Here is a 15,000-nt window from a genome sequence, read left to right as displayed (position 1 = left end):
CGATCTGCCCAAGCCACGACCTTCTCGGTCGTCCCACAGGCCTCCTCCATCCAGGGTTGTCTCGGACAGAGACAACCTGATAGGCAGGTTGAGGTAAGTGGCTATATAGCCTGAGTTGGCGATCACGGATTGTGCAAGTAACAGGTCTTGTACCGGTCTCACGGTGCAGTCGTTGGTTGGACACATGGTCCCGCCAACTGTACCCCCATGATCCGGCGCAAGGATCTGTTACAAAAGGCATCAAGACGAGATTCCAGAGCACAAGATAGTGTCCAAGTTTCACTACCATAGAGTAAAACTGACAGTATCAGGGCCTTGAAAACACGTAACTTTGTCCTTCTGCACAGGTACCGACATCTCCAAATACTCTTGTCGAGAGATTTCATGACCCCTGCTGCCAGGCCAATCCGTCTGCTTCTTCTTGGTCTGACAGCCCAGAGTCGTGAAGTGCACTACCGAGGTATATAAATCTTTGTGACTTCGATGTTTTCACCGCAAGCACGGTGAAAACCCTGTACCGACTGGACAGGGTCTCCTAGCAGGCCCCAAAAATCCTGGATCTTGGTCTTGGTCCAGGAGACCTCTAGCCCCAGGGGCTTCGCTTCATTGCTAAATGCATCAAGAGCCGTCACTAGGGTTTCCAGAGATTCAGAGAGCACGACAACATCATCAGTAAAGTCAAGGTCTGTAACCTTGATATTGCCCAGAGCTGCTTCACAGTGACTTTGACAGTAGCTCTACCCATTATCCAATCCATGTCAGTGTTGGAAAGTGTTGGTGCAAGAACACAGCCTTGCCTCACACCTGAACTAACAGGGAAGAAGCTCGACAGGCCCCCACCACACTTTACAGCACTTTCAGTCCCTGTATGCCTATATGCATATGTATAATAAATATATATAATATATATAAGATATATATTATATGTTCATAATATATATATTTATATATATACATATGAAATATATATAATTATATAATATATATATATGATACATATATAATATATATGATATATATAATATATATATTATATATAAAATAAATAAAATTTATAACAAATATATGATATATATCATAAATATATGACATATATATGACATATGTATAATATATGCATAATATATGACATATATATGACATATGTATAATATATGCATAATATATACATAACATACATATACATATAATATATATACGATATATGTATATAATATATGTGATATATATATGTATATAATAAATACAAAATATATATGTATATAATATATATAATATATATATAATATATATAAATAATATATATATATAATATTTATAATATATATAATATATATAATATTTACATATAATGTATATATAATATATATATATATATAATATATATAATGTATATAATATATATGTATATATATATGATATATATATAATATATATAATATATAATATATATAATATAATATATATATATATATATATATATATATATAATATATACATATTTTTATATATATATATGATACATATGAAACATATATGATATACTATATATAACATATGTAATATATATAAAATATATAATATATACATATATATGATATATATAATATATTTAATGCATTTATATAATATAGTAATGTAATTATTGATTGAACATTCACAAATCAGACATCAATAATGCATTAAAATATCAAATTTTTGACAAGACTAATGCTCTGCCCCTGAGGAAGGAGGCATCTGTATAATTGTCAGTATCTCTGACATAAAAAGCTTTTATATAACACATGCTTAATGATTAAGCATGGTTTGCCAACTGTGAGAGTTAAACTCGTTCATCGTGTTTAACAAGACCAGGACTCTCCTCCAAAGCTAAGGTCTCTGTACAGTTGAAAACATTTACGATGCATAAAGCTTTTCCTTAGCTCATATTATGTCACTCATCGAAGTACTTATTTCCTGTTAACTAGAGTAGCTTTGCAGAGTGCAGTGCATCAATGCGTCTCTCTCTGTATTTATATTTATCTTCCGTATATATATATATATATATATATATATAAAGAAAAATACAATTAATCTTTTCTCTCGTCCGATTTATTTCTTTATCTGTTTCCCCTTCACTGTTAACCGGCACATTTCTTCCTTCATTATGAAATTCTTTAACAAATGTTTAATAATTTTGCTCTTTAAGAGAATGAACTCACGACCATTGGTTGACAAGACCAGTGTCCTGCCCCTGAACTAAGGAGACATTTGTCCAAATGTCAACAATTGTGTTATATGAATTTCTTCCTTAACATATATTTAGTACTAATTGTTTTGAAAGGGTATGGGGTCATAGGTGAAAATTAACTTACTAAACCTGGTTTACAGTGGTCTGTCCCTGAACAAAGGAGGCATCTGTAAAAATGTCGATAAGTGTGATATATGAATTTGATATATTGTAATGTAAACTTTGTTTAATATATTCTTTATCACATGTTTAATGGTTATTAAAAAAATGCCACCAGTGAGTAAATACCCCTATCTCCCGTGTTCTGCCCCTGATCTAAGGAGGCACCTGTAGAGATGATAATGTCTGATTTATGAATCTTCTCTAACACATTAAGTTTATTAAGGTTTGCCCTCTGTGAGAATTGAACTCACGACTCCTGGTTTACCAGTGCTCTGCCCCTGAGCTAAGGAGGCATCTGTACAAATGTATACTACTAATATATAAATCTTTTCTTCAACAGATGTTTAATGTATCAGCATCCCTGATACAGGAAATTCTTTTACACATGTTTAATGGTTATTAAACACGTATGCCACTAGTGAGAAAATAATTCACGACCCCTGGTTTACAAGACCTATGCTCTGCTCCTGAGTTAAGGAAGCACCTATATAGTTATTTGACAGTTACTTGACAATAAGACAATAAATGAATTTTACAATATTCCTTATGAAAAGATGCTTTTATATTTGTCGTTTGTCGATTATCAGGTATAACCTGATAATCGTCTGACAGTTTCTTTAGTTGTATCATACACTTGTAATTTACTTTTATACATTCTTATATTATATATAAACATATATTTGTACACATATACATGTAAGTATGTATATGTACATAAAAACATATATATATATATATGTATATATATATATATATATTACACATATATGCATACTCATTTATGCAAGTGCTTGGAGGACAGCTAAGCTCAGTGTACCGGCTCTCTAAGTAAATTGACACCGTCTGATAAGGTCAGCTTTGACTGTCAGCCCCGATATATCTTATGTGAGTTTTTCTAATATATTTTCAAATATATTGATGAAAAATGATAATCTTCCCTACAACTTTACCCTTGTACAACCATTGCAAATGGATGAATTTTCTCTACCCCTGAGCAAGGGAGGCATCAGTAAAGGTGTTAATTAAAGCGACATATGATTTTTTTCTACAGCGAATGTTTATTAAATGTTTGTCCCCTGTAAAACTCAAACTAGTTTACAAGACTAATGCTCTACCCTTCAGCTAAGGGTACTTCTGTGCGAATGTCAGTAACTGTGATATATGAATATTTTCTTCAACCGATGTTTAATGTATCAATACCTATGATACAGGAAATTATTTAACACGTGCTTAGTGGTTATTAAAGGTATGGCCTAGTAAAAAAATTAACTCAAGACACCTGGTTAACAAGACCAGTGCTCTTCCCCTGATTGAAGTACGCATTTGTACAGATGTTAATAACTCAGCAGATGTTTGATGTACACTCGCTAAAATAAAGTCTTTACGCGGGATTAGATGAAACCGATGAAACCCCCATTGAGAAAGTAACTCACAACCCGTGATACACAAAACCAGTGCTCTGCCCCTGAGCTAAGGAGGCATCTGCATAGATGCCAATAGGTGTGATATATGAATATCTTCAATACCTGTTTAGTTGTCGTCAAAGGTTTCTACAACACATGCTAAATGGTTATTAAAGATGCCACCTCTAAGAATCAAATTCACCGCTACTGGTTAATAAGACCAGTGCTCTGCGAATTTGTACCCTGCGAGAATTGAACTCAGGAGACCAGTATTCGGACTGTGCTAAGGTGACTTCTGTACACATCCTTTATATATGATATATATTATATATAACTCACAATCCCTGGTTTACAAGACCAGTGCTCTGCCCCTGAGCTAAGGAGGCATCTGTACATATGTCCACGTCCTTCTTAAATGGATTTGCATTACACAGGTTTAATGGTTATTAAGTATTTCCCCCCTGTGAGAATCAAACTCACGACCCCTGGTTTACCAGACCAGTGCTCTGCCCCTGAGCTAAGGAGGTATCTGTACAAATATTCACGTCCTTAAATGGATTTGGATTACACATATTTAATGGTTCTTAAAGATTTGCCCCCTGTAAGAATCGAACTCATGACCCCTGGTTTACAAGACCAGTGCTCTGCCCCTGAGCTAAGGAGGCATCTGCACAGATGTCCATGTCCTTTTTAAATGAATTTGCATTACACACGCTTAATGGTTATTAAATCTTTGCCCTCTATGAGAATCAAACTCACGACTCCTGGTTTCCAAGGCCAGTTTACAAGGAGGCATCTGTACAAATGTTCATGTACTTACTGGATTTCCATTACACATGTTTAATGGTTCTTAAAAAAAAATTGCCCTTAAATGGACTTCCATTACAAAGGTTTAATGATTATTAAATTTTTGCCCCCTGTGAGAATCGAACTCACGACCCCTGGTTTACAAGACCAGTGCTCTGCCCCTGAGCTAAGGAGGCATCTGTACAGATGTCAACGTCCTTCCTAAATGGATTTGCATTACACACGTTTAATGGTTCTTAAAGATTTGCCCCCTGTGAGAATCAAAATGACGACCCCTAACTTACAAGACCAGTGCTCTGCCCCTGAACAAAGGAGGCATCTGTACAAATGTTCAAGCCCTTCTTAAATGGATTTGCATATCACATGTTTAATGGTTCTTAAAGGTTTGCCCCCTGTGAGAATCGACCTCACGACCCCTGGTTTACAAGACCAGTGCTCTGCCCCTGAGCTAAGTAGGTATCTGTACAGATGTCCATGTCCTTCTTGAATAGATTTGCATATCACATGTTTAATGGTTCTTAAATGTTTGCCCCCTGTGAGAATCGAACTCACGACCCCTGGTTTACAAGACCAGTGCTCTGCCCCTGAGCTAAAGAGGCATCTGTACAGATGTCCATGTCATTCTTAAATGGATTTGCATTACACATGTTTAATGGTTCTTAAAGGTTTGCCCCCTGTGAGAATTGAATTCACAACCCCTGGTTTACAAGACCAGTGCTCTGCCCCTGAGCTAAAGAGGCATCTGTACAGATGTCCATGTCCTTCTTAAATGGATTTGCATATCACATGTTTAATGGTTCTTAAAGGTTTGCCCCCTGTGAGAATCGAACTCACGACCCCTGGTTTACAAGACCAGTGCTCTGCCCCTGAGCTAAGGAGGCATCTGTACAAATGTCCACGTCCTTCTTAAATGGATTTGCATCATACATAGTTATTGATTCTTAAATTGTTGCCCCCTGTGAGAATCGAACTCACGACCCCTGGTTTACAAGACCAGTGCTCTGCCCCTGAGCTAAGGAGGCATCTGCACAGATGTCCACGTCCTTCTTAAATGGATTTGCATATCACATGTTTAATGGTTCTTAAAGGTTTGCCCCCTATGAGAATCGAACTCACGACCCCTGGTTTACAAGACCAGTGCTCTGCCCCTGAGCTAAGTAGGTATCTGTACAGATGTCCATGTCCTTCTTAAATAGATTTGCATATCACATGTTTAATGGTTCTTAAATGTTTGCCCCCTGTGAGAATCGAACTCACGACCCCTGGTTTACAAGACCAGTGCTCTGCCCCTGAGCTAAAGAGGCATCTGTACAGATGTCCATGTCATTCTTAAATGGATTTGCATTACACATGTTTAATGGTTCTTAAAGGTTTGCCCCCTGTGAGAATTGAATTCACAACCCCTGGTTTACAAGACCAGTGCTCTGCCCCTGAGCTAAAGAGGCATCTGTTCAGATGTCCATGTCCTTCTTAAATGGATTTGCATATCACATGTTTAATGGTTCTTAAAGGTTTGCCCCCTGTGAGAATCGAACTCACGACCCCTGGTTTACAAGACCAGTGCTCTGCCCCTGAGCTAAGGAGGCATCTGTACAAATGTCCATGTCCTTCTTAAATGGATTTGCATCATACATAGTTATTGATTCTTAAATTGTTGCCCCCTGTGAGAATCGAACTCTCGACCCCTGGTTTACAAGACCAGTGCTCTGCCCCTGAGCTAAGGAGGCATCTGCACAGATGTCCACGTCCTTCTTAAATGGATTTGCATATCACATGTTTAATGGTTCTTAAAGGTTTGCCCCTATGAGAATCGAACTCACGACCCCTGGTTTACAAGACCAGTGCTCTGCCCCTGAGCTAAGGAGGCATCTGTACAGATGTCCACGTCCTTCTTAAATGGATTTGCATATCACATGTTTAATGGTTCTTAAAGGTTTGCCCCCTGTGAGAATCGAACTCACGACCCCTGGTTTACAAGACCAGTGCTCTGCCCCTGAGCTAAGGAGGCATCTGTACAGATGACCATGTCATTATTAAATGGATTTGCATATCACATGTTTAATGGTTCTTAAAGGTTTGCTCCCTGTGAGAATTGAACTCACGACCCCTGGTTTACAAGACCAGTGCTCTACCCCTGAGCTAAGAAGGAATCTGTACAGATGTCCATGTCCTTCTTAAATGGATTTGCATATCACATGTTTAATGGTTCTTAAAGGTTTGCCCCCTGTGAGAATCGAACTCACGACCCCTGGTTTACAAGACCAGTGCTCTGCCCCTGAGCTAAGGAGGCATCTGTACAAATGTCCACGTCCTTCTTAAATGGATTTGCATCATACATAGTTAATGATTCTTAAATTGTTGCCCCCTGTGAGAATCGAACTCACGACCCCTGGTTTACAAGACCAGTGCTCTGCCCCTGAGCTAAGGAGGCATCTGTACAGATGTCCATGTCATTCTTAAATGGATTTGCATATCACATGTTTAATGGTTCTTAAATGTTTGCCCCCTGTGAGAATCGAACTCACGACCCCTGGTTTACAAGACCAGTGCTCTGCCCCTGAGCTAAAGAGGCATCTGTACAGATGTCCATGTCCTTCCTAAATGGATTTGCATATCACATGTTTAATGGTTCTTAAAGGTTTGCCCCCTGTGAGAATCGAACTCACGACCCCTGGTTTACAAGACCAGTGCTCTGCCCCTGAGCTAAGGAGGCATCTGTACAGATGTCCATGTCATTCTTAAATGGATTTGCATATCACATGTTTAATGGTTCTTAAAGGTTTGCCCCCTGTGAGAATCGAACTCACGACCCCTGGTTTACAAGACCAGTGCTCTGCCCCTGAGCTAAGGAGGCATCTGTACAGATGTCCATGTCCTTCTTAAATGGATTTGCATATCACATGTTTAATGGTTCTTAAAGGTTTGCCCCCTGTGAGAATTGAACTCACGACCCCTGGTTTACAAGACCAGTGCTCTGCCCCTGAGCTAAGGAGGCATCTGTACAGATGTCCACGTGCTTCTTAAATGGATTTGCATATCACATGTTTAATGGTTCTTAAAGGTTTGCCCCCTGTGAGAATTGAACTCACGACCCCTGGTTTACAAGACCAGTGCTCTGCCCCTGAGCTAAGGAGGCATCTGTACAGATGTCCACGTCCTTCTTAAATGGATTTGCATATCACATGTTTAATGGTTCTTAAAGGTTTGCCCCCTGTGAGAATTGAACTCACGACCCCTGGTTTACAAGACCAGTGCTCTGCCCCTGAGCTAAGGAGGCATCTGTACAGATGTCCACGTCCTTCTTAAATGGATTTGCATATCACATGTTTAATGGTTCTTAAAGGTTTGCCCCCTGTGAGAATCGAACTCACGACCCCTGGTTTACAAGACCAGTGCTCTGCCCCTGAGCTAAGGAGGCATCTGTACAGATGTCCACGTCCTTCTTAAATGGATTTGCATATCACATGTTTAATGGTTCTTAAAGGTTTGCCCCCTGTGAGAATCGAACTCACGACCCCTGGTTTACAAGACCAGTGCTCTGCCCCTGAGCTAAGGAGGCATCTGTACAGATGTCCACGTCCTTCTTAAATGGATTTGCATATCACATGTTTAATGGTTCTTAAAGGTTTGCCCCCTGTGAGAATCGAACTCACGACCCCTGGTTTACAAGACCAGTGCTCTGCCCCTGAGCTAAGGAGGCATCTGTACAGATGTCCACGTCCTTCTTAAATGGATTTGCATATCACATGTTTAATGGTTCTTAAAGGTTTGCCCCCTGTGAGAATCGAACTCACGACCCCTGGTTTACAAGACCAGTGCTCTGCCCCTGAGCTAAGGAGGCATCTGTACAGATGTCCACGTCCTTCTTAAATGGATTTGCATATCACATGTTTAATGGTTCTTAAAGGTTTGCCCCCTGTGAGAATCGAACTCACGACCCCTGGTTTACAAGACCAGTGCTCTGCCCCTGAGCTAAGGAGGCATCTGTACAGATGTCCACGTCCTTCTTAAATGGATTTTCATATCACATGTTTAATGGTTCATAAAGGTTTGCCCCCTGTGAGAATCGAACTCACGACCCCTGGTTTACAAGACCAGTGCTCTGCCCCTGAGCTAAGGAGGCATCTGTACAGATGTCCATGTCCTTCTTAAATGGATTTTCATATCACATGTTTAATGGTTCTTAAAGGTTTGCCCCCTGTGAGAATCGAACTCACGACCCCTGGTTTACAAGACCAGTGCTCTGCCCCTGAGCTAAGGAGGCATCTGTACAGATGTCCATGTCATTCTTAAATGGATTTGCATATCACATGTTTAATGATTCTTAAATTGTTGCCCCCTGTGAGAATCGAACTCACGACCCCTGGTTTACAAGACCAGTGCTCTGCCCCTGAGCTAAGGAGGCATCTGTACAGATGTCTACGTCCTTCTTAAATGGATTTTCATATCACATGTTTAATGGTTCTTAAAGGTTTGCCCCCTGTGAGAATCGAACTCACGACCCCTGGTTTACAAGACCAGTGCTCTGCCCCTGAGCTAAGGAGGCATCTGTACAGATGTCCATGTCATTCTTAAATGGATTTGCATATCACATGTTTAATGATTCTTAAATTGTTGCCCCCTGTGAGAATCGAACTCACGACCCCTGGTTTACAAGACCAGTGCTCTGCCCCTGAGCTAAGGAGGCATCTGTACAGATGTCCACGTTCTTCTTAAATGGATTTGCATATCACATGTTTAATGGTTCTTAAATGTTTGCCCCCTGTGAGAATCGAACTCACGACCCCTGGTTTACAAGACCAGTGCTCTGCCCCTGAGCTAAAGAGGCATCTGTACAGATGTCCATGTCATTCTTAAATGGATTTGCATTACACAGGTTTAATGGTTCTTAAAGGTTTGCCCCCTGTGAGAATTGAACTCACGACTCCTGGTTTACAAGACCTGTGCTCTGCCCCTGAGCTAAAGAGGCATCTGTACAGATGTCCATGTCCTTCTTAAATGGATTTGCATATCACATGTTTAATGGTTCTTAAATGTTTGCCCCCTGTGAGAATCGAACTCACGACCCCTGGTTTACAAGACCAGTGCTCTGCCCCTGAGCTAAGGAGGCATCTGTACAGATGTCCATGTCATTCTTAAATGGATTTGCATATCACATGTTTAATGGTTCTTAAAGGTTTGCCCCCTGTGATAATTGAACTCACGACCCCTGGTTTACAAGACCAGTGCTCTGCCCCTGAGCTAAGGAGGCATCTGTACAAATGTCCACGTCCTTCTTAAATGGATATGCATCATACATAGTTAATGATTCTTAAATTGTTGCCCCCTGTGAGAATCGAACTCACGACCCCTGGTTTACAAGACCAGTGCTCTGCCCCTGAGCTAAGGAGGCATCTGTACAGATGTCCATGTCCTTCTTAAATGGATTTGCATATCGCATGTTTAATGTTTTTTAAATCTTTGCCCCCTGTGAGAATCGAACTCACGACCCCTGGTTTACAAGACCAGTGCTCTGCCCCTGAGCTAAGGAGGCATCTGTACAGATGCCCACGTCCTTTTTAAATGGATTTGCATATCACATGTTTAATGGTTCTTAAATGTTTGCCCCCTGTGAGAATCGAACTCACGACCCCTGGTTTACAAGACCAGTGCTCTGCCCCTGAGCTAAGGAGGCATCTGCACAGATGTCCATGTCATTTTTTAATGAATTTGCATTACACAAGTTTAATGGTTATTAAATATTTGCCCTCTGTGAGAATCGAACTCACGACTCCTGGTTTCCAAGTCCAGTTTACAATGAGGCATCTGTACAAATGTTCAGTTACTTAAATGGATTTCCATTACACATGTTAAATGGTTCTTAACAAATTGCCCTTAAATGGACTTCCATTAAAAAGGTTTAATGATTATTAAATTTTTGCCCCCTGTGAGAATCGAACTCACGACCCCTGGTTTACAAGACCAGTGCTCTGCCCCTGAGCTAAGGAGGCATCTGTACAGATGTCAACGTCCTTCCTAAATGGATTTGCATTACACACGTTTAATGGTTCTTAAAGATTTGCCCCCTGTGAGAATCAAAATCACGACCCCTGGCTTACAAGACCAGTGCTCTGCCCCTGAACAAAGGAGGCATCTGTACAAATGTTCATGTCCTTAAATAGATTTCCATTACACATGTTTAATGGTTTTTAAAGGTTTGCCTCCTGTGAGAATCGAACTCACGACCCCTGGTTTACAAGACCAGTGCTCTGCCCCTGAGCTAAGGAGGCATCTGTACAGATGTTCACGTCCTTCTTAAATGGATTTCCATTACACAGGTTTAATGGTTCTTAAAGGTTTGCCCCCTGTGAGAATCGAACTCACGACCCCTGGTTTACAAGACCAGTTTACAAGAATGCATCTGTACAGATGTTTATGTCCTTAAATGGATTTCCATTACACATGTTTAAAGGTTCTTAAAAAATTGCCCTTAAATGGAATACCATTACAACGGTTTAATGATTATTAATTCACGACCTCTGCCATACAAGACTAGTGTTCTGCCCCTGAGCTAAGGAGGTATCTATACAGATGTCCACGTCCTTCTTAGATGGATTTACATTACGCATGTTTAATGGTTAATAAATGTTTGCCCCCTTGTGAGAATCAGACTCACGACCCCTGCTTTACAAGACCAGTGCTCTGCCCCTGAATTGAGGAAGCATCTGAACAAAAATCCACGTTCTTCTGAGTCGGATTTGCATGATACATGGTTAATGATTCTTAAATGTTTGCCCCCTGTGAGAATCGAACTCACGACCCCTGGTTTACAAGACCAGTGCTCTGCCCCTGAGCTAAGGAGGCATCTGTACAAATGTCCACGTCATTCTTGAATGGATTTGTAATACCTATTTTAAATGGTTCTTAAAGCTTTGCCCCTGTGAGAATTGACCTCACGACCCCTGGTTTACAAGACGAGTGTTCTGCCCCTGAGCTAAGGAGGCATCTGTACACATGTTAATAATTGATATGATTTTTTCTTAAACATATGTTTAATGGTTCTTAAAGATTTGATCTATGGATCTTTTATGCAATACATGTGCAGTGGTTATTAGAGGTTTGTCACTTATGGGAAGCGAACTCACAACCTGGTTTATAAGTGCTCTGCCCCTAAGCATCTGTCCAGATGTCAACAATTATGACTATTAAAACTCCTATTTAGCACATGTTATTTATTACTAACGAATCGTTACCCTTACGTTATTTTTCATTTTATATTTCCTCTAAAAATCGAACAAGGCATAGATGTGTCCAAGACCAGAAAATGAACCTTGTTCTATCTACATCAAAATTTACGGGTAGGCTGATGTAACCAGCGTAAAATCGGGAAAATTAAATTTGAAAGTGTAAGGAACAGTTTATATAATTCGTCATATTGATATTATATAATGAAAATACCATGTCAAAATTTACTCCTAACAAGAGCCGTATGTAATTCATGAGAAAAAAGAACTTACGATGCATAAATGAAATTTCATGCTCTCATGTTACGAAAAAAGTTATAAACTTTATGTGTCTAGCCATCCAATATCTTATTTGAGGACAATGCAATATCTATTTTACGAGAGAGAGAGAGAGAAAGAGAGAGAGAAAGAGGAAAAAAAAAAAAGAACGAAGGCTTGGGTCCAAGTAACATAGTACCATATCCATTGAAACAATTTCAGGGGAGCTTTTCGAGGGCCAGAGGATAAAAAAAGGCGATCATTTCTAAATAGGTAAAGTGTATTCTCATAACATCGCTGAAAACTTGCCGATTATCAGTATCACACATGTATACACATACATATAACATATATGTATATGCATCAATATTTACGATGGGTTCATTGCGTGGGAAGCGCAGTCGTATCAAGAAGAGAAACATATTTATTAGGTGACGTTTCGGATTAATTAATATAAATATGTTTTGAAGCCAGTCTATTAAGAGAAAGTCAAGTATATGCATTATAAAATAAAAGTATTAAAGTCCTTAAACAGGGCTTTACAAACTTGATATATTAAAATAAGACAATAAAACAAGTACAAGATAAAACTAAAATAGACAAACTTGACAAAATATAGAATAGAATTACTAGTGCAAAAGAAACAGAAGAATGCCGTTAAAACGAAAGAATCATAGATAGAAAAACAAAACAGAACGAAACTCAATGAAAATAAAACGCATAACCAAATGGGTACTATGTATGGTCAATGGGTTATGGTTTCAAAAGCATAAATGGGATGCAGAACTTTCGTTATTGCAGTGTTGATTTATGAATGGATATAAGTAAGCTTTCCATGATGAGCTATGTATGGGTTGATCTGTGGCATCTACATGATTCTCCATTGCTGAAAAGGGTAGTTTGGTCATTTGGATATCTATTGTTTGTTTAGTAGGATATTAGTAAATATTGACATATCAAGTTTGCCCATTTTATTACCTTATCTTTAGTTTTCAAGTTTGTAAAGGATTTTTGTTTTTATTTTATAGTAATGCATATATTCTGGCTAGTAAATGGATTTAAGCTAATTAATCCGAAACGTCGCTTAAGAAACATGATGGCCCCAGCCCTGGTGTTTATATTCATAGATGTGCGTGTGTGTGTGTGTGTGTGTGTGTGTGTGTGTGTGTGTGAATATAAAAAAAGTAATTACAACCATATATAAACCAAATGCATGTTATATATAATTATACATATATGTGTATGTATATGCGTGTCTATAAATACACTGATAAACATATATACGTGTGTGTGTGTGTTTGTGAATGTGTATGCCTCGTTACTCGGCGCGTATTGATGCAACATGTTCCAAAAGGCAGCGTGCTGCCCGGTAACATCCGTGCATACAAGCCTAACTTTACAAGTGTATACAAATTACATATAACCTGGTAGCTCCACTTACATTTAGCCTATTGAACTCAAAAATGAAAATGACTTTATGACTTAATGGTAAAGAACTTTTAGTTTTTTGGATTTAGGGAATTTTGGATTTATTTCTGGAAGTTATAACATATCTAGTAAATTACACAAATAATTATATACTTACCTACGTCTGATATCACACGGTGCACCTTCATGGGCTATACGTTATGACGTCATTAGCTCCATCCCCTTTTTGAGACGATATGCCTGTACTATATATTATGATAAATGTTTTTTTAGTGCATTTTCTTTGAAAACACAGTATTGTAATAACAATGGGAAAATTATGATTAAAAATGAATAAAGGCGATGAACTGGGGCTTAGCTCGGAATTTGCCAGTTAGGATTTTCTTCAAGACAGAGTGGGGCTACCTGTATCAAGGTACCTTGGGTGTATGTGTATATGCGTGTACAACACGTGTCCATGTGTGAATATACATACATTCATATATATGTATACACAAAAGAAACATATAAATACACACACACACACATACATATATATGTATGTATATGTCTTTATATATGTAAGTATATATAGGTATGGATATGGTTATGCATACCTATTTTTATGCTTTATGGTGATTCCTCTTTGGCTTCGGAGCTGTAAAAAATATAAAGATAAAAAGGTCACTTTTTCTCTCTCTGTCTGCTGCGTTCCCTGGCACATAAATTATATGTGTACATAATATCAATAAACATAAATAACATTTTACTGTGTTAACAACATAAACATATATCCTGTTGCATACAAATTAGCTACACTATATTGATATCGCAACTAATACTGACGGTAAATATATTACACACTGTCACACATACGCACACACACACACACACATATATACGTGTGTATGTGTGCATATTTGTGTATATGTATATATAAAAAGTATATATGTGTGTGTGTGTGCGTGTGTGTGTGTACATAAATATATATGTATATATACGAGTATATATATATATATATGCATATATATATTTATAAATATATATATATATATATATGTGTGTGTGTGTGTGTGTGTGTGTGTGTGTGTGTGTGTGTGTGTGTGTGTGTGCATGTATATCTATATGTAAATATACATACATATATGTATATAAACATGTATTTTAAATATATGTATATATACACACACACATACATATATATATGTATGTATATACATATACATATATATATATACATATATGTGTGTGTGTGTGTATATATATGCATAGATTCCACAGACAGTGATCCATGTAAAATCAATACTCAATGTGCCTATACTTCGTTTTTACTTGAGGCGAAGAAGTGCTTGAAAGGTTGATGATTATGAATGACAGGGTAACGGGTTAGTTGTTTGAAATATACAAGGTTACTTCAGTCAGTTATCACCAACCTCTCATTTGTATCTTTGTCGCATTAAAGAGAACTGGCTATAGTGTCACCCTTTCGGGTGAACGCAGCCTATCATTT

At 38.3% G+C, this 15,000-nt stretch overlaps 43 non-coding genes across 43 annotated transcripts; all 43 read right to left on the bottom strand.

Moving 5' to 3' along the window:
• Positions 1 to 4,250: 4,250 nt before the first annotated feature.
• On the bottom strand, positions 4,251 to 4,322 carry Trnat-ggu. The gene has a single exon. It is a non-coding gene; the product is annotated as a tRNA-Thr (tRNA).
• A 66-nt stretch (positions 4,323 to 4,388) lies between these two features.
• Trnat-ugu lies at positions 4,389 to 4,460 on the bottom strand. Its single transcript has one exon. It is a non-coding gene; the product is annotated as a tRNA-Thr (tRNA).
• A 246-nt stretch (positions 4,461 to 4,706) lies between these two features.
• On the bottom strand, positions 4,707 to 4,778 carry Trnat-ugu. The gene has a single exon. It is a non-coding gene; the product is annotated as a tRNA-Thr (tRNA).
• A 351-nt stretch (positions 4,779 to 5,129) lies between these two features.
• Positions 5,130 to 5,201, bottom strand: Trnat-ugu. The gene has a single exon. It is a non-coding gene; the product is annotated as a tRNA-Thr (tRNA).
• A 69-nt stretch (positions 5,202 to 5,270) lies between these two features.
• Positions 5,271 to 5,342, bottom strand: Trnat-ugu. The gene has a single exon. It is a non-coding gene; the product is annotated as a tRNA-Thr (tRNA).
• Positions 5,343 to 5,411: 69 nt separating this feature from the next.
• On the bottom strand, positions 5,412 to 5,483 carry Trnat-ugu. Its single transcript has one exon. It is a non-coding gene; the product is annotated as a tRNA-Thr (tRNA).
• Positions 5,484 to 5,552: 69 nt separating this feature from the next.
• On the bottom strand, positions 5,553 to 5,624 carry Trnat-ugu. The gene has a single exon. It is a non-coding gene; the product is annotated as a tRNA-Thr (tRNA).
• Positions 5,625 to 5,693: 69 nt separating this feature from the next.
• Positions 5,694 to 5,765, bottom strand: Trnat-ugu. The gene has a single exon. It is a non-coding gene; the product is annotated as a tRNA-Thr (tRNA).
• Positions 5,766 to 5,834: 69 nt separating this feature from the next.
• Trnat-ugu lies at positions 5,835 to 5,906 on the bottom strand. The gene has a single exon. It is a non-coding gene; the product is annotated as a tRNA-Thr (tRNA).
• Positions 5,907 to 5,975: 69 nt separating this feature from the next.
• Trnat-ugu lies at positions 5,976 to 6,047 on the bottom strand. Its single transcript has one exon. It is a non-coding gene; the product is annotated as a tRNA-Thr (tRNA).
• A 69-nt stretch (positions 6,048 to 6,116) lies between these two features.
• On the bottom strand, positions 6,117 to 6,188 carry Trnat-ugu. The gene has a single exon. It is a non-coding gene; the product is annotated as a tRNA-Thr (tRNA).
• A 69-nt stretch (positions 6,189 to 6,257) lies between these two features.
• On the bottom strand, positions 6,258 to 6,329 carry Trnat-ugu. Its single transcript has one exon. It is a non-coding gene; the product is annotated as a tRNA-Thr (tRNA).
• A 68-nt stretch (positions 6,330 to 6,397) lies between these two features.
• Trnat-ugu lies at positions 6,398 to 6,470 on the bottom strand. Its single transcript has one exon. It is a non-coding gene; the product is annotated as a tRNA-Thr (tRNA).
• A 68-nt stretch (positions 6,471 to 6,538) lies between these two features.
• On the bottom strand, positions 6,539 to 6,610 carry Trnat-ugu. Its single transcript has one exon. It is a non-coding gene; the product is annotated as a tRNA-Thr (tRNA).
• A 69-nt stretch (positions 6,611 to 6,679) lies between these two features.
• Trnat-ugu lies at positions 6,680 to 6,754 on the bottom strand. The gene has a single exon. It is a non-coding gene; the product is annotated as a tRNA-Thr (tRNA).
• Positions 6,755 to 6,820: 66 nt separating this feature from the next.
• Trnat-ugu lies at positions 6,821 to 6,892 on the bottom strand. Its single transcript has one exon. It is a non-coding gene; the product is annotated as a tRNA-Thr (tRNA).
• A 69-nt stretch (positions 6,893 to 6,961) lies between these two features.
• On the bottom strand, positions 6,962 to 7,033 carry Trnat-ugu. Its single transcript has one exon. It is a non-coding gene; the product is annotated as a tRNA-Thr (tRNA).
• Positions 7,034 to 7,102: 69 nt separating this feature from the next.
• Trnat-ugu lies at positions 7,103 to 7,174 on the bottom strand. The gene has a single exon. It is a non-coding gene; the product is annotated as a tRNA-Thr (tRNA).
• A 69-nt stretch (positions 7,175 to 7,243) lies between these two features.
• On the bottom strand, positions 7,244 to 7,315 carry Trnat-ugu. The gene has a single exon. It is a non-coding gene; the product is annotated as a tRNA-Thr (tRNA).
• A 69-nt stretch (positions 7,316 to 7,384) lies between these two features.
• Positions 7,385 to 7,456, bottom strand: Trnat-ugu. Its single transcript has one exon. It is a non-coding gene; the product is annotated as a tRNA-Thr (tRNA).
• A 69-nt stretch (positions 7,457 to 7,525) lies between these two features.
• Trnat-ugu lies at positions 7,526 to 7,597 on the bottom strand. Its single transcript has one exon. It is a non-coding gene; the product is annotated as a tRNA-Thr (tRNA).
• Positions 7,598 to 7,666: 69 nt separating this feature from the next.
• On the bottom strand, positions 7,667 to 7,738 carry Trnat-ugu. The gene has a single exon. It is a non-coding gene; the product is annotated as a tRNA-Thr (tRNA).
• Positions 7,739 to 7,807: 69 nt separating this feature from the next.
• Trnat-ugu lies at positions 7,808 to 7,879 on the bottom strand. Its single transcript has one exon. It is a non-coding gene; the product is annotated as a tRNA-Thr (tRNA).
• A 69-nt stretch (positions 7,880 to 7,948) lies between these two features.
• Trnat-ugu lies at positions 7,949 to 8,020 on the bottom strand. Its single transcript has one exon. It is a non-coding gene; the product is annotated as a tRNA-Thr (tRNA).
• Positions 8,021 to 8,089: 69 nt separating this feature from the next.
• Trnat-ugu lies at positions 8,090 to 8,161 on the bottom strand. The gene has a single exon. It is a non-coding gene; the product is annotated as a tRNA-Thr (tRNA).
• Positions 8,162 to 8,230: 69 nt separating this feature from the next.
• Trnat-ugu lies at positions 8,231 to 8,302 on the bottom strand. The gene has a single exon. It is a non-coding gene; the product is annotated as a tRNA-Thr (tRNA).
• Positions 8,303 to 8,371: 69 nt separating this feature from the next.
• Positions 8,372 to 8,443, bottom strand: Trnat-ugu. Its single transcript has one exon. It is a non-coding gene; the product is annotated as a tRNA-Thr (tRNA).
• Positions 8,444 to 8,512: 69 nt separating this feature from the next.
• Positions 8,513 to 8,584, bottom strand: Trnat-ugu. The gene has a single exon. It is a non-coding gene; the product is annotated as a tRNA-Thr (tRNA).
• Positions 8,585 to 8,653: 69 nt separating this feature from the next.
• On the bottom strand, positions 8,654 to 8,725 carry Trnat-ugu. Its single transcript has one exon. It is a non-coding gene; the product is annotated as a tRNA-Thr (tRNA).
• A 69-nt stretch (positions 8,726 to 8,794) lies between these two features.
• Positions 8,795 to 8,866, bottom strand: Trnat-ugu. Its single transcript has one exon. It is a non-coding gene; the product is annotated as a tRNA-Thr (tRNA).
• Positions 8,867 to 8,935: 69 nt separating this feature from the next.
• On the bottom strand, positions 8,936 to 9,007 carry Trnat-ugu. The gene has a single exon. It is a non-coding gene; the product is annotated as a tRNA-Thr (tRNA).
• A 69-nt stretch (positions 9,008 to 9,076) lies between these two features.
• On the bottom strand, positions 9,077 to 9,148 carry Trnat-ugu. Its single transcript has one exon. It is a non-coding gene; the product is annotated as a tRNA-Thr (tRNA).
• A 69-nt stretch (positions 9,149 to 9,217) lies between these two features.
• Positions 9,218 to 9,289, bottom strand: Trnat-ugu. Its single transcript has one exon. It is a non-coding gene; the product is annotated as a tRNA-Thr (tRNA).
• A 69-nt stretch (positions 9,290 to 9,358) lies between these two features.
• Trnat-ugu lies at positions 9,359 to 9,430 on the bottom strand. Its single transcript has one exon. It is a non-coding gene; the product is annotated as a tRNA-Thr (tRNA).
• A 69-nt stretch (positions 9,431 to 9,499) lies between these two features.
• Trnat-ugu lies at positions 9,500 to 9,571 on the bottom strand. Its single transcript has one exon. It is a non-coding gene; the product is annotated as a tRNA-Thr (tRNA).
• Positions 9,572 to 9,640: 69 nt separating this feature from the next.
• Positions 9,641 to 9,712, bottom strand: Trnat-ugu. Its single transcript has one exon. It is a non-coding gene; the product is annotated as a tRNA-Thr (tRNA).
• Positions 9,713 to 9,781: 69 nt separating this feature from the next.
• On the bottom strand, positions 9,782 to 9,853 carry Trnat-ugu. Its single transcript has one exon. It is a non-coding gene; the product is annotated as a tRNA-Thr (tRNA).
• A 69-nt stretch (positions 9,854 to 9,922) lies between these two features.
• Positions 9,923 to 9,994, bottom strand: Trnat-ugu. Its single transcript has one exon. It is a non-coding gene; the product is annotated as a tRNA-Thr (tRNA).
• A 69-nt stretch (positions 9,995 to 10,063) lies between these two features.
• On the bottom strand, positions 10,064 to 10,135 carry Trnat-ugu. Its single transcript has one exon. It is a non-coding gene; the product is annotated as a tRNA-Thr (tRNA).
• A 69-nt stretch (positions 10,136 to 10,204) lies between these two features.
• Positions 10,205 to 10,276, bottom strand: Trnat-ugu. The gene has a single exon. It is a non-coding gene; the product is annotated as a tRNA-Thr (tRNA).
• A 244-nt stretch (positions 10,277 to 10,520) lies between these two features.
• Positions 10,521 to 10,592, bottom strand: Trnat-ugu. Its single transcript has one exon. It is a non-coding gene; the product is annotated as a tRNA-Thr (tRNA).
• Positions 10,593 to 10,799: 207 nt separating this feature from the next.
• Trnat-ugu lies at positions 10,800 to 10,871 on the bottom strand. Its single transcript has one exon. It is a non-coding gene; the product is annotated as a tRNA-Thr (tRNA).
• A 502-nt stretch (positions 10,872 to 11,373) lies between these two features.
• On the bottom strand, positions 11,374 to 11,445 carry Trnat-ugu. Its single transcript has one exon. It is a non-coding gene; the product is annotated as a tRNA-Thr (tRNA).
• Positions 11,446 to 15,000: the final 3,555 nt, after the last annotated feature.

Source organism: Penaeus chinensis, chromosome 8, assembly GCF_019202785.1.
Source record: "Penaeus chinensis breed Huanghai No. 1 chromosome 8, ASM1920278v2, whole genome shotgun sequence".
NCBI lineage: Eukaryota > Metazoa > Arthropoda > Malacostraca > Decapoda > Penaeidae > Penaeus > Penaeus chinensis.
Note: the sequence above shows the minus strand (reverse complement) of the source record. Positions and strands in the feature narration are given on the sequence as shown.